At 37.6% G+C, this 11365-nt stretch overlaps 1 pseudogene; it reads left to right on the top strand.

Annotated features, from left to right (window-relative positions):
* Positions 1–6489: 6489 nt before the first annotated feature.
* LOC149219617 (putative F-box/LRR-repeat protein 8 pseudogene) lies at positions 6490–9112 on the top strand (annotated as a pseudogene).
* The last annotated feature ends 2253 nt before the right edge of the window (positions 9113–11365 follow it).

Here is an 11365-nt window from a genome sequence, read left to right as displayed (position 1 = left end):
GGCGCTGCTATTTGGGGATGTATTTCAGCAATCTCCTCATCATCTTCATCATGAGACAAACAGTTTTTAACATTCACTGTTTTCTCTATGCTTCCATCCCAAGCTTCCTCCTCAATAAATTGAACATCTCTGCTCATAAAAAACTTATTGGTGGATGGGTTATACAACCTGTAAGCTTTGGATTCCTCACTGTATCCAATGAATATACATTTTTCCCCTTTGCTGTCCAACTTCTTCCTTACCTGATCTGGAATGTGTGCATAAGCCACACATCCAAAAACTTTCATGTGGGTGACTCCTTGCTTTCTCCCACTCCATGCTTCTTCTGACGCTCTGTTCATCATTGCTTTTGTAGGGCATCTATTCAAAATGTATGCTGCACAGTGTACAACTTCAGCCCAATAATCATTTGGCAAATGCTTTGCCTTCAACATGCTCCTCGCCATATCCATGATTGTCCTATTCTTTCTTTCGACAACTCCATTTTGCTGTGGGGTGTACCTAGCTGTAAACTGCTTATGAATTCCATTTTCTCTACAAAACCATAGAAATTCCTTGGAGATATATTCACCTCATCTGTCAGTTCTTAGAACTTTGATATGCAGCCCGCTTTGGTTTTCTACAAGTGCTTTGAAATTTCGAAAATTTTCAAACACTTAATTTTTGTTCTTCAAGAAATAAACCCAAGTTTTTCTTGTAAAATCATCAATGAATGTTAGAAAATATTGGCTACCTGCTAGTAATGGAGTTTGCATCGGTCCACATAAGTCTGAGTGGACAATCTCTGAGGGTGCCTTTGTCCTTATGCTTTTCCCTGATGGAAAACTTTCTCTATGTTGTTTCCCCAAGATACAACCTTCACAAAGGTTGTCTGGTTTCTCTATCAATGGTAATCCTCTTACCATTCCTTTTCTACTCAACAAGTTAAGACCTCCAAAGTTGAGATGTCCAAATCTCAAATGCCACAACCAATTTTCATCCTTTGGTATGCTTTGGAAAGCCTCTTGTGTCACTGCTGAAATTACTTCTTTATTTTTTAAATCTGCCTTTATTCTGAGAGGGAAAATCCTGTTCCTCGTCATCTTCACTTCAGCAAGACATCTTTTGCTGGGTGCTCTATCCATGATGGTGCATACATCATTCACAAGAAAACATTGTAACCCTTTTGAACAAGCTGTCCAATACTTAAGAGATTACATTTCATTCCAAGAATATAATAGACATCTACTATGGTTTTCCTTTCACCTTTCTTTGTAAATATTTTTACTTCTCCTTTTCCCATAACAGAAACTTTACTATCAGTCCCCAAGTGTGACTTGTGACTTCACACTCTGTTCTAAATTGGAAAACAAGGCTATGTTTCCTGTCATACGGTTACTGCAACCGGAGTCTAGAAACCATATATCATCACTCTTTGTTTCAGCCATATTACAAGCTAACATCACATTATCTTGGTTGATATTTTCTCTAGTGATATTTGCACTAGATCTATTACTCATATCATGCTGCTTCTTCCTACATTCATTTGCATAATACCCATATTTTTTACAATAATAACATTGGACATTGGATTTTTCATACCTTTGTCCTTGAGCATGATGTTGTCCACTTTGTTGGCCGCTGCCTTGGCTTTGGTTCTGCTTTGGATTGCTGTCCCTTCCTTGAGAATTTGCTGGACTGTTTCTTCCACCTCTGTTTTGGCTTCTGCCTCTTCCTCTCTTGTTTCCTCTGCCTTGACCTCTTCCTCTTCTAAAGGACATCTGGGTCTTGAAGGCATGTTCTAGAGATGAGTTTTCATTCCTACTCAATCTCCGCTGATGTGTTATCAGTGATGCATGTAGTTCATCAACTGAAAAGTTTGTGAGATACTTTGTCTCTTCTATGGTGGTGACAATCACATCGAATTTTGAGGGTAGGACCCTCAACAATTTCTCCACAATCCTCCTTTCTTCAAGAGTTTCTCCATGAGTCCTTATTTGTGTGACTAGACCAATTACATGTGTGAAGAATGAGTCAATACTATCCGACTTCTTCATGCACAGATTCTCAAAATCTCTCCTCAGCAACTGTAGTTTTGCTGTCTTCACTTTCTCTATGCCTTGATAGGCTGTCTTGAGAGTTTTCCATGCTTCTTTGGATGTCTTAGCTGCTGCTATCCTTGGAAACACACTCTCATGCACTACTTGATACAAAAATACGAGGGCTTTTGAATCCTTCTTCTTATTGCTCTTCAACAGATCTTTCTCTGCCTGAGTTAATCTATTAAACTCATCTTCATCTCCTGGTTCTTCAAACCCATATTCAACAAGTTCCCATAAATCTTGTGAGGCAAATAGGGCTCTCATGGTTATTGCCCAATAGTCATAGTTTTTCCCATTAAACTATGGGAGCTGAGTATTAAAAATACCCATGCTAGTGCTGGTGCTGGAGCCAGCCATTCCTTGCACTCTAAACTATGCTTCAAATATTTGACTGTGTATTTAAAATTCGTTGATTGTCTTCAACAGCAACACAAAAAAAACTAACAGAGAAATACCTTGGATTCTTCGACTGAGTCTTCACTCTGCTGGAGAAGCTGTTGCACCAAAAAATCCTTCCTTCAGCGTCTTTGACACCTTCAAAAAGCTTGGACAAGCTCTAATACCATGTTGGAAATTTTTGGTAATTTCAAACACAAAAGAACAGAGAACAATGCTCTGTTTTCTCCACAGGGTCTTAACACAGGGAAGCTAAATTTTTCTGAGCAAATAGAGTTTTCAACACACATGGAAACATTATGTATTCATTAATAAAACAACCTGTTACAAAAACTCTTCCTCTTAACAGAGGGATTCACCAAGAACTTCCGAAAAAAATTACTCTGTCTCTTTTAGAAATTTTACACTACTGTGTGTAAAAATTTCTTTTACATTTACTGCTGTAAATAAAAAAAATTACATGGATTTACTACTGTAAAAGAAATCCCTTACATATGCTCTGCTGCGAGTTTCATTTCATATGCCCAACAACAAAAAAAAATAACAATACATTCGCACCGTTGTGCGTTACACTTCGTTTTTCAACGAACACCCAAACAAGCTTCACGCTGATATTGAGAAATAATCTTCCATACAAAATGTTACACTGCTGTGTAATGGTTTTTACTCACACGCTGCTGTGTGGTTCACACTTCTTCTTTTTTTAACAAAAAAACAAACATTACATATGCACAAAACCAAAAAAAACATAACAAAATACATTGACCTATGCCCATACTTCCGTAAAAATAAAAAACATTAAAATTAAAGTCTTTTACCTACAATCTACGACCATAGTAAATTCATTAATTACTTTTCTAACAAAGGCTGGCGGTCAAACAAAAACTTTCATGCCAACTCCATATTCAGGCCTGTATGCATCTTTGACTTCAATCAACGGTTTCAAGCCTTCACTTTAATCAAACGGTTATCGCTCAGTTGAACCAAACGAAATTTACCGGTCGGGGAATGAGTGGTTTTGAAACCGTATCGGTCAGTGTGATCGGAGCCTCCCGGGGAAAAACAACTTTTGGCAAAAGGCGGTGCGGGGAATGGACCAGTGGTTTTGCAAAATAGCGCTGCCGCAGTTGGCATTATTAATATTTCAACATGGTTTATTTACAGAACCAGTGCTTGGTATTCTCACTCAATTTTGACAGCAATCACAATGTCTATTACACATGTAGCTCTTAGTCGGTATTCTGCGAGAATGAAATATCGCTATCAATTTGCGTAGGTCGTACTCCGTTGAAGACAATTATTAAACTTAGTTTTTTCCATGGGAGGATACCCAGTTTAATCCCAGGGTCCAGGGTGGGTAAGGTTTAAGATTGTAGATAATTTTTTATTAGGTTTTGGATTCGTGGTGAATGAGTACAATTGAGTTTTTGAATGAGTACAATTGAATTTTTGATTGACTGTAAATGAGTATAACTGTTAAAACACGCATTGTAATAAGTTATCTATTCAAATCTCATAAGTTTTACTTCCAAAAAAATTGATGACAATCTGATATTCAGACATCATGAATTGAACCAAATGAAGATTAAGATCACTATTTGGCAAGTTTAACAAAGAGCAACGGTGACAGCCCCTCATTCGTTTGGTCAGGTAGTAATCAGTAAGCAGGTACTACTGAGATGAAACCCTGAAGATGAATCTAATTTTTATTGTCAGCTCCTTTATTTTCTGTTGTGGGCCGGAATTGGATACACGGGGTAGAAGCCAAAGAATATGGCTTTATGAGAAAATTTTCACCAAAAACTTGAGAAGAATCCAAATATCAGATCGTTGGAACAGAGTTGTTAAAGAATACGAAGAATAATAAGATTCAGAAAGATATCTGCATGTGTGTGAAATAAAGAGCTACCATTCATTAAAAAACTTAAAATACAAAAGCTTCAGTAGTATAATCACAAGAACCCAGATTAGAGATGGAAGCACATGTCTATGCCACTCTCACAAAGATCTAACAATGCCCAGAGAAACCATCATCATAGTAAAGAAGCCACGATCTGGACAATACTTCAAATGCTTTACATATAATGACAAATAAATTTAGGGAAGCTACTAGGGATAAAACATAACGAAAGAAAAATGACATGCTTACACTAGACTGAGCAAGAACCCAACCCATATAAATCAAGTCCAACCACGATATATATTAAATTTAAATACCAACAACTTGAATGTAGATCTGTGGTCGAGATTCAAACATGTATAAGAATTGAAAATTAACATTTATGCAGTGTGGATTCAAATATGTATAAGAATTGAAAATTAGCATTCATGCCTTAGAAAAATATGATTTAATACAGCAAATATGTATACAGAGGATATAACACCACAAAAGTTAATATAAACATTATACTCACACTCATATTTGTTCTCAAACTCCCGAGCAATATAACGATTCAATGTTGTCTTCCCTGTTTCAGCACATTTATAACCCTCGATCTAACTGATTGAAAGAGATAATGAATAATACTAACTTAAACCCTACTTATATGGTCCCGGTGCCTCGTCTGCCTACCATTAAGCTTAAGGCTGGGTAATCTCCGTGCTCGCAAAGGAGAGCAGAAAGAGTTTGGAGTCAGCAGGGGAAACCCTTTGGAGTTTGCCGCAAAAATAAGGCAAGGGAAATCCTGTGTAGCCTTCAGCGAAAGGCTGTAGGGAAACCCTTCAATCTGCAGCATAAAAAGGCAGGGGAAATCCCCACACTTTATTCCTCTGAAACTCCTTGTTTTGTCTTATTCTTCGCCTGGTTCAACTTTGTGCAGCGATCCTCTCCATAGATACCTCACTTAGCTCCATATCAAATCGAACTTAATGCTCCATGATATGACCTCAAGTAAACTCATTTAAACCCCTGGCTAGGTCAAATCTCCATAAAACTGTTCGAATCACAGTTAAACTTAAGGTTGGATCTCCAGAATATTCTTGGAATGGAACTCCAGGATTAGGCCGAATATAATGAAAACCCTCAAACAAACTCCAAGATCGACGGAGAATGTAAACGAAAATTAGATTATCTCAATGGGGTTTCAATTAAAATCGAAACTAGATGCAAACTGTGAAACTGGAGCCGATTCCGTCAATGGGACTTGAGTTTCGAGCGGAGGTCATTTCGGAAACAAATAATCCCGTATCGCTTGTGAATGGCAGGGGCAGAGTCCTGCGCTAATTACGCCGTAAGGTGTTTCCCTTTGAAATCAACTTTCCTCTGGGGTTACGTGTACAATTCTGAGCCTTTGATTTAATTGTTAGACGATTAAAATAATCTTACCCATCCAATTTAATTAACTACAAATTATAAAAATGAGATGCGACCCAGCAGATCGACGGTGTGTCTTCGCTTCATAGCATCTGCATTATTGTGTACTGTGTAACTCCTGGATTGTTGTAAACTGACATAGCGCTACCTATGGAAACCTCTGCTAAGTCAGGGAAAGGTGCAAGGGGCCGAAAGGGAGAATCCAAGAAAAATCCCGTCACGAAATTAGTCAAAGCCGGCCTTCAATTTCCTGTTGGATGGCTCACCAGGTATTTGAAGAATGGAAGATATGCCAAGAGGGTTGGGATTGGAGCCCCCATTTTTCTTGTAGCTGTGCTTGAATACCTAGCAGCTGAGGTAAATATTGATATGAATTTTGTTTTTAACACATTGATTTGGTTTTATGATGTAGCGATTTGTTTGGTGGTTCCATTGTGTCAGTGGCTTTTGTCAATTAGTGTGCTTTCCAAGTTAGGGTTTTGGGGATTTACATGAAATTCTTGGTTTTACTGTTAGGAACTGTTACCTCAAGTCTTCGAATTTAGGTTTTTGCCGAAAATATCCAGCTTTCCCTTTGTTAGGTGGTTAAGAATTTGTCAAGCGCAATTTCAGATCAAATTTGTTTGTTTCCTTCTGTTTTTTAACCCATAAACTTATCTTAAGCTAATTGAATATTTTCTGATTGAGTTCTTAGGTCTGATGGGTCAATCCAGCTCTTCTTTAGCTCCTCCACCAATGGGCCTTTTTCTGGAGAAGAACAAGGTCGAACAGTTTGGTGTGTATCCAGAGCGGGATCTCATTGTATATTTACCGGATGAATGCTTGGCCTCGATTTTCCAGAAGCTCACAAATGAAGATCGAAATGCTTTTTCCCTAGTCTACATTAGATGGCACCGCATTGAATCAAAAAGCAGGCAACGCCTAGTTCTCCTTGCTCGAACTGAGCTTTCCTCCTTGCTTCCAGCCCTGATCACTAGATTTGAACATGTGACTGTTCTGGCTCTGAAATGCTCCAGAAAATTTCCCAGTATTGGCAACAAGGCACTTTCTTTAATTGGAAAGAGTTTCACTCATCTCAATAAGATCAAACTGAAGGGATGCATCGAGATTACTGATGAGGGTCTAGAGTCCTTCTCACTTGTATGTGGTCCTATTAAGAAATTTTCATGCGGGTCATGTGGATTTGGAGCGAAGGGTTTGAATTCAATACTTAAGAATTACAATGAACTGGAAGATCTTACAGCTAAAAGACTTAGAAGATTAGATGTTCAAACGGAAAGAATAGGGCCAGGGCAAGGTAAGCTACAACGATTGTGCCTTAAAGATCTTTATAACGGGCAGCTATTTGCCCCACTATTATTGGGATCCAAGTGTCTAAGGACGCTCATTTTATCATGGAATTCAGGGTCTTGGGATCAGTTGTTGGAAATCAGCACTAGAAACTTGCAACAGCTGATGGAATTGCAAATTGAAAACATGCATCTACACTAGAAACTTGCAATAGCTAACGGAATTGCAAATTGAAAACATGCATTTAGGTGATAGAGGTTTGATGGTTGTTTCAAAGTGCTCAAAGTTGGAAGTATTTTATATTGGCAGGGTGTCTGATTGTCCTGATCGAGGTATTTATGCAGTTGCAAATGGATGTAGGAAACTGAGAGAGGTGCACCTTGATAGTGGCAAGTGGCAAGTCCAAAAGAATTGGCGAGGAAGAGTTACTGTCCATTGCAAACAAATGTCTTCAGATGCAAGAACTTGGCAATGTCTTCAGATGCAAGAACTTGTCTTGATGGGCATTGCTATTTCGGTTGAGAGTTTGAGTGCCTTGGCTTCCAATTGCCCTATGCTGGAAAGAATGGCACTCTGCAACAGTGATAGTGTTGGGGACAAGGAGATGTCTTGTATTTCAGGTAAGTTCATAGCATTGAAGAAGCTATGCATTAAAAATTGCCCAATATCTGATGAAGGTCTTGTGACGATTGCCAGCGGCTGCCCTAGCCTTATAAAATTAAAGGTGTAAAGCAATAACATCCAAAAGTGTCTGTCAGGTTCAAAAAAAAAGAGCCTCTCTAATCGTTGTTGTTGATGGTGGTTCACAGACAGCAAGAGAGGATGATCAGAGCAGGTCTCTTCAGCTGGGGGATGACAGAGTCATTAGAGAATCAACTCATGTTCTATGCGGAAACAAAGGTCACTTAATCAAGACAAAATTGGGCACAACAGCTTCCAATTTGCTCAAAGGGTCTTTTTCTGGTGGCCAGTGTCATGGTTAAGTTTCTGAGATAGATATATGAAAGGATGCTTATTGTATTTTATTGATTTCCTTTAACGATTCCCTCTTTGCAAGGAACCTCTACGACGCATGGCTGTTGTGAATATCCAAAAATTCTTGTAGCCATTCTTTGTAAACCTTTCTATTCTATTCCATTCCGAACTGGGTTATTTCCTAACAGGTCTACATGATGTTGAAGTTAGAGCCATGATGTTGAAGTTAGAGCCTATTTTGTTTCTTGTTGTAGGTACATGTTTCTGTTTGATCAGATCTATAATATGTAATTTGAAATCCAATACCTCATATTGTATTTCCATAACACTATTGTTTGTTTATGAAACTTAGTCATGTATCTTAGGGTTTCCTTGCAATGCCCGAAACAACATTAAATTCCAAAATAGATCCATGCATCTTAGTGCATTTCACCATCTTTCAGTAAGCAGGAAATTCCTATCTTTGAAGATTCTTCCTTGTATAATCGGTCAGCCAGTATTCAAAGTTTTGGCTACAGCGTTTAGGTCTATTTCCATTGGGTTGGTGATTTTTAACAATCTTAATTACATTTTTGAATTGTTTCAGTTACATTCTCCACTTGTCTCTGTACATGTAGAATTTTTTTGGCTATGCTTAATTTATCTAATTTCTATACTATCTCATGCTCTCTTTTTTCTTGGCCTCTGGTATTTCAATGCCTGCAAAGATGAATTCTGTCATACATGAAAAATTGCCCAATATCTGATGAAGGTCTTGTGACGGTTGCCAGCGGCTGCCCTAGCCTTATAAAATTAAAGGTGTAAAGCAGTAACATCCAAAAGTGTCTGTCAAGTTCAGAAAAAAAGAGCCTCTCTAATCGTTGCTATTGATGGTGGTTCACAGACAGCAGGAGTGGATGATCAGAGCAGGTCTCTTCAGCTTGGGGATGATAGCGTCATTAGAGAATCAACTCATGTGCTATGCGGAAGCAGAGATCACTTAATCAAGACAAAATTGGGCACAACGGCTTCCAATTTGCTCAGAGGGTCTTTTTTTGGTGGCCAGTCTCGTGGTTAAGTTTCTGAGATAGATATATGAAAGGATGCTTATTGTATTTTATTGATTTCCTTTGACGATTCCCTCTTTGCAAGGAACCTCTAGGACGCATGACTGTTGTGAATATCCGGAAATTCTTGTAGCCATTCCTTGTAAACCTTTATATTCTATTCTGAACTGGATTATTTCCTAACAGGTCTACATGATGTTGAAGCTAGAGCCTATTTTGTTTCTTGTTGTATGTACATGTTCTGTTTTATCAGATCTATAATATGTAATTTGAGATCCAGTAGGAGGGGTGGCAGCAGAAGCAACTCACAGGGTCAAGGCAAGTCCTAGCAGTCGAAACTTATTCCATTGTTGTCCCTTGAGAAATTAGAAATTTGGAAACCATGGTGGATGATGAGAGGCAATCTTATTCTGACTCTAAGATAATGGAGGAGATTTCTTGTTTGGCTCCCGATCATAGCCATATTAGTGGATGGAGAAACAAACACCTCAACTCAATTTCACTACACTCGAAGACAAAGACCCCAACTCAATTTCATTACACTAGAAGATAAAGACCCAGCTTGGTATGATGATGAATGATAAACAAGTGGAGAGATACAATGTTTTTGCTTAGTTGGAGAATATTAAAAGAATGTCGAGGAATCAACATATTTTCTTGGATAGGATGGATACAAGGCTGACCCATGTAGAGATTATGACTTTGATACTTCTGTGCCTACCCATTCTAGCAGATGTAGAAGGTCATCTTCAATGTGACTTTGATATTCTCTCCCCATTTGAGTGAAAATTTCCTTTAACTCTTAATAGTCTACAAATCTACTGGCATATATGGTTTTGTACTTATTAACCAAAATGTGTAGTTTTTTTACTTTCTACTCATATAATTTCCCCGGAAGAAACCCAAATCACTTAAATAATAAGAACATCATTGTACTCTAGATTTGAAGGCATTTTGATGCAATAATGTTTTTTAATATATATATATATATATATATATATATATATATATATATATATATATATATCCGGTAACACGAATTTGCACATAAATGGAAAGGAGATTTCTGCCATTGTCAAAGTGAAAAGGAAATTTTATGGCATCAAATTTTTGTAACCCATATCCTTCTTTGATCGTGAGCCAACCAAGAACTTCTGTGTCACTGAATTTTCTTATTCCATTTCATCCATTGTTGATGAACCAGCTATGTTTGTATAACTCGTTCTTTACCCACTGCCCAACAATGTTGACCTAAGGAGATGCCGCAAAACTGTATTCCAAACCAGTATATATCTCTGTTACGTCTTAGAAGATTATTATAAATGTAGTTTTTTCAGAACACCAGATATTGACTGAATTCCAGCAATGATTTATATCATTCTAGACATATACCAAATGATATCCAACATTAGCTTGTCTGCACAAATTGCTGATACAATAGAGAGTGGCTGACGTCGAAGCCACTATATGTATTAGGTAACGATTTTTTTCGAGAGGATTGTGGAAAATTTTCCATCATGCGAAATTACCTGTTTAAATTTTTCTATCAGCTCTGTTGTGGACCCATTCACCAATCTCAAACTCAAAATGAAAAATTCGATAGCTAAAAGTTTTTCTTCCATGGAAAGAAACCATTGTTAGTGTTGAAAATAATGAAGAATATGTAAATTTGGAGAAATTTGGTTCACTAGAGTTTTATCTTATGAATTAGTTCTTATTTTTTTAGAAAATTGTCTTAACTTTTCTAGATTCCTTTTATATAGATTGTTCTTGTTAGCATAATTTCGAAATAGGCTTCTCTCCTGGTGCATATAGGCCATGACGACAGGTGTGGGGCAGTTCCATTCATTGTATGTCACACTATCTTTCAGATTAGACACAGTAATATTTCCTTTTATACAGATTGTTCTTGTTAGCATAATTTTGAAATAGGCTTCTCTCCTCGGTCATATAGGCCATGATGACTCATCACACACAACATAAAGTATGCAATGTTGTTAAAACTAGAAAGCATGCCATCCATTCAGAGAAGGTAAATCTTAAGGAGAATCCAATTAGGTATGGCCACACTTTTCAACCTTGTATCACTTTTTTTGGGAATAATACATTTGATATTTCACTACTGCACAAGAAAAATGCAAATCAAGAATGATACATTATGAACCCAAAAGATAGTGACCACATACTAGGTTCACCCTCCCTACATAAGCAAGGAGAGTTAGCATGTCCATTTTGTATCTGATCTCAATGCATCTACATCATCC

This window comes from Pinus tabuliformis, chromosome Q (genome assembly GCF_031772625.1).
Source record: "Pinus tabuliformis cultivar Carrire ecotype Pingquan chromosome Q, CPIR1, whole genome shotgun sequence".
NCBI lineage: Eukaryota > Viridiplantae > Streptophyta > Pinopsida > Pinales > Pinaceae > Pinus > Pinus tabuliformis.
Note: the sequence above shows the minus strand (reverse complement) of the source record. Positions and strands in the feature narration are given on the sequence as shown.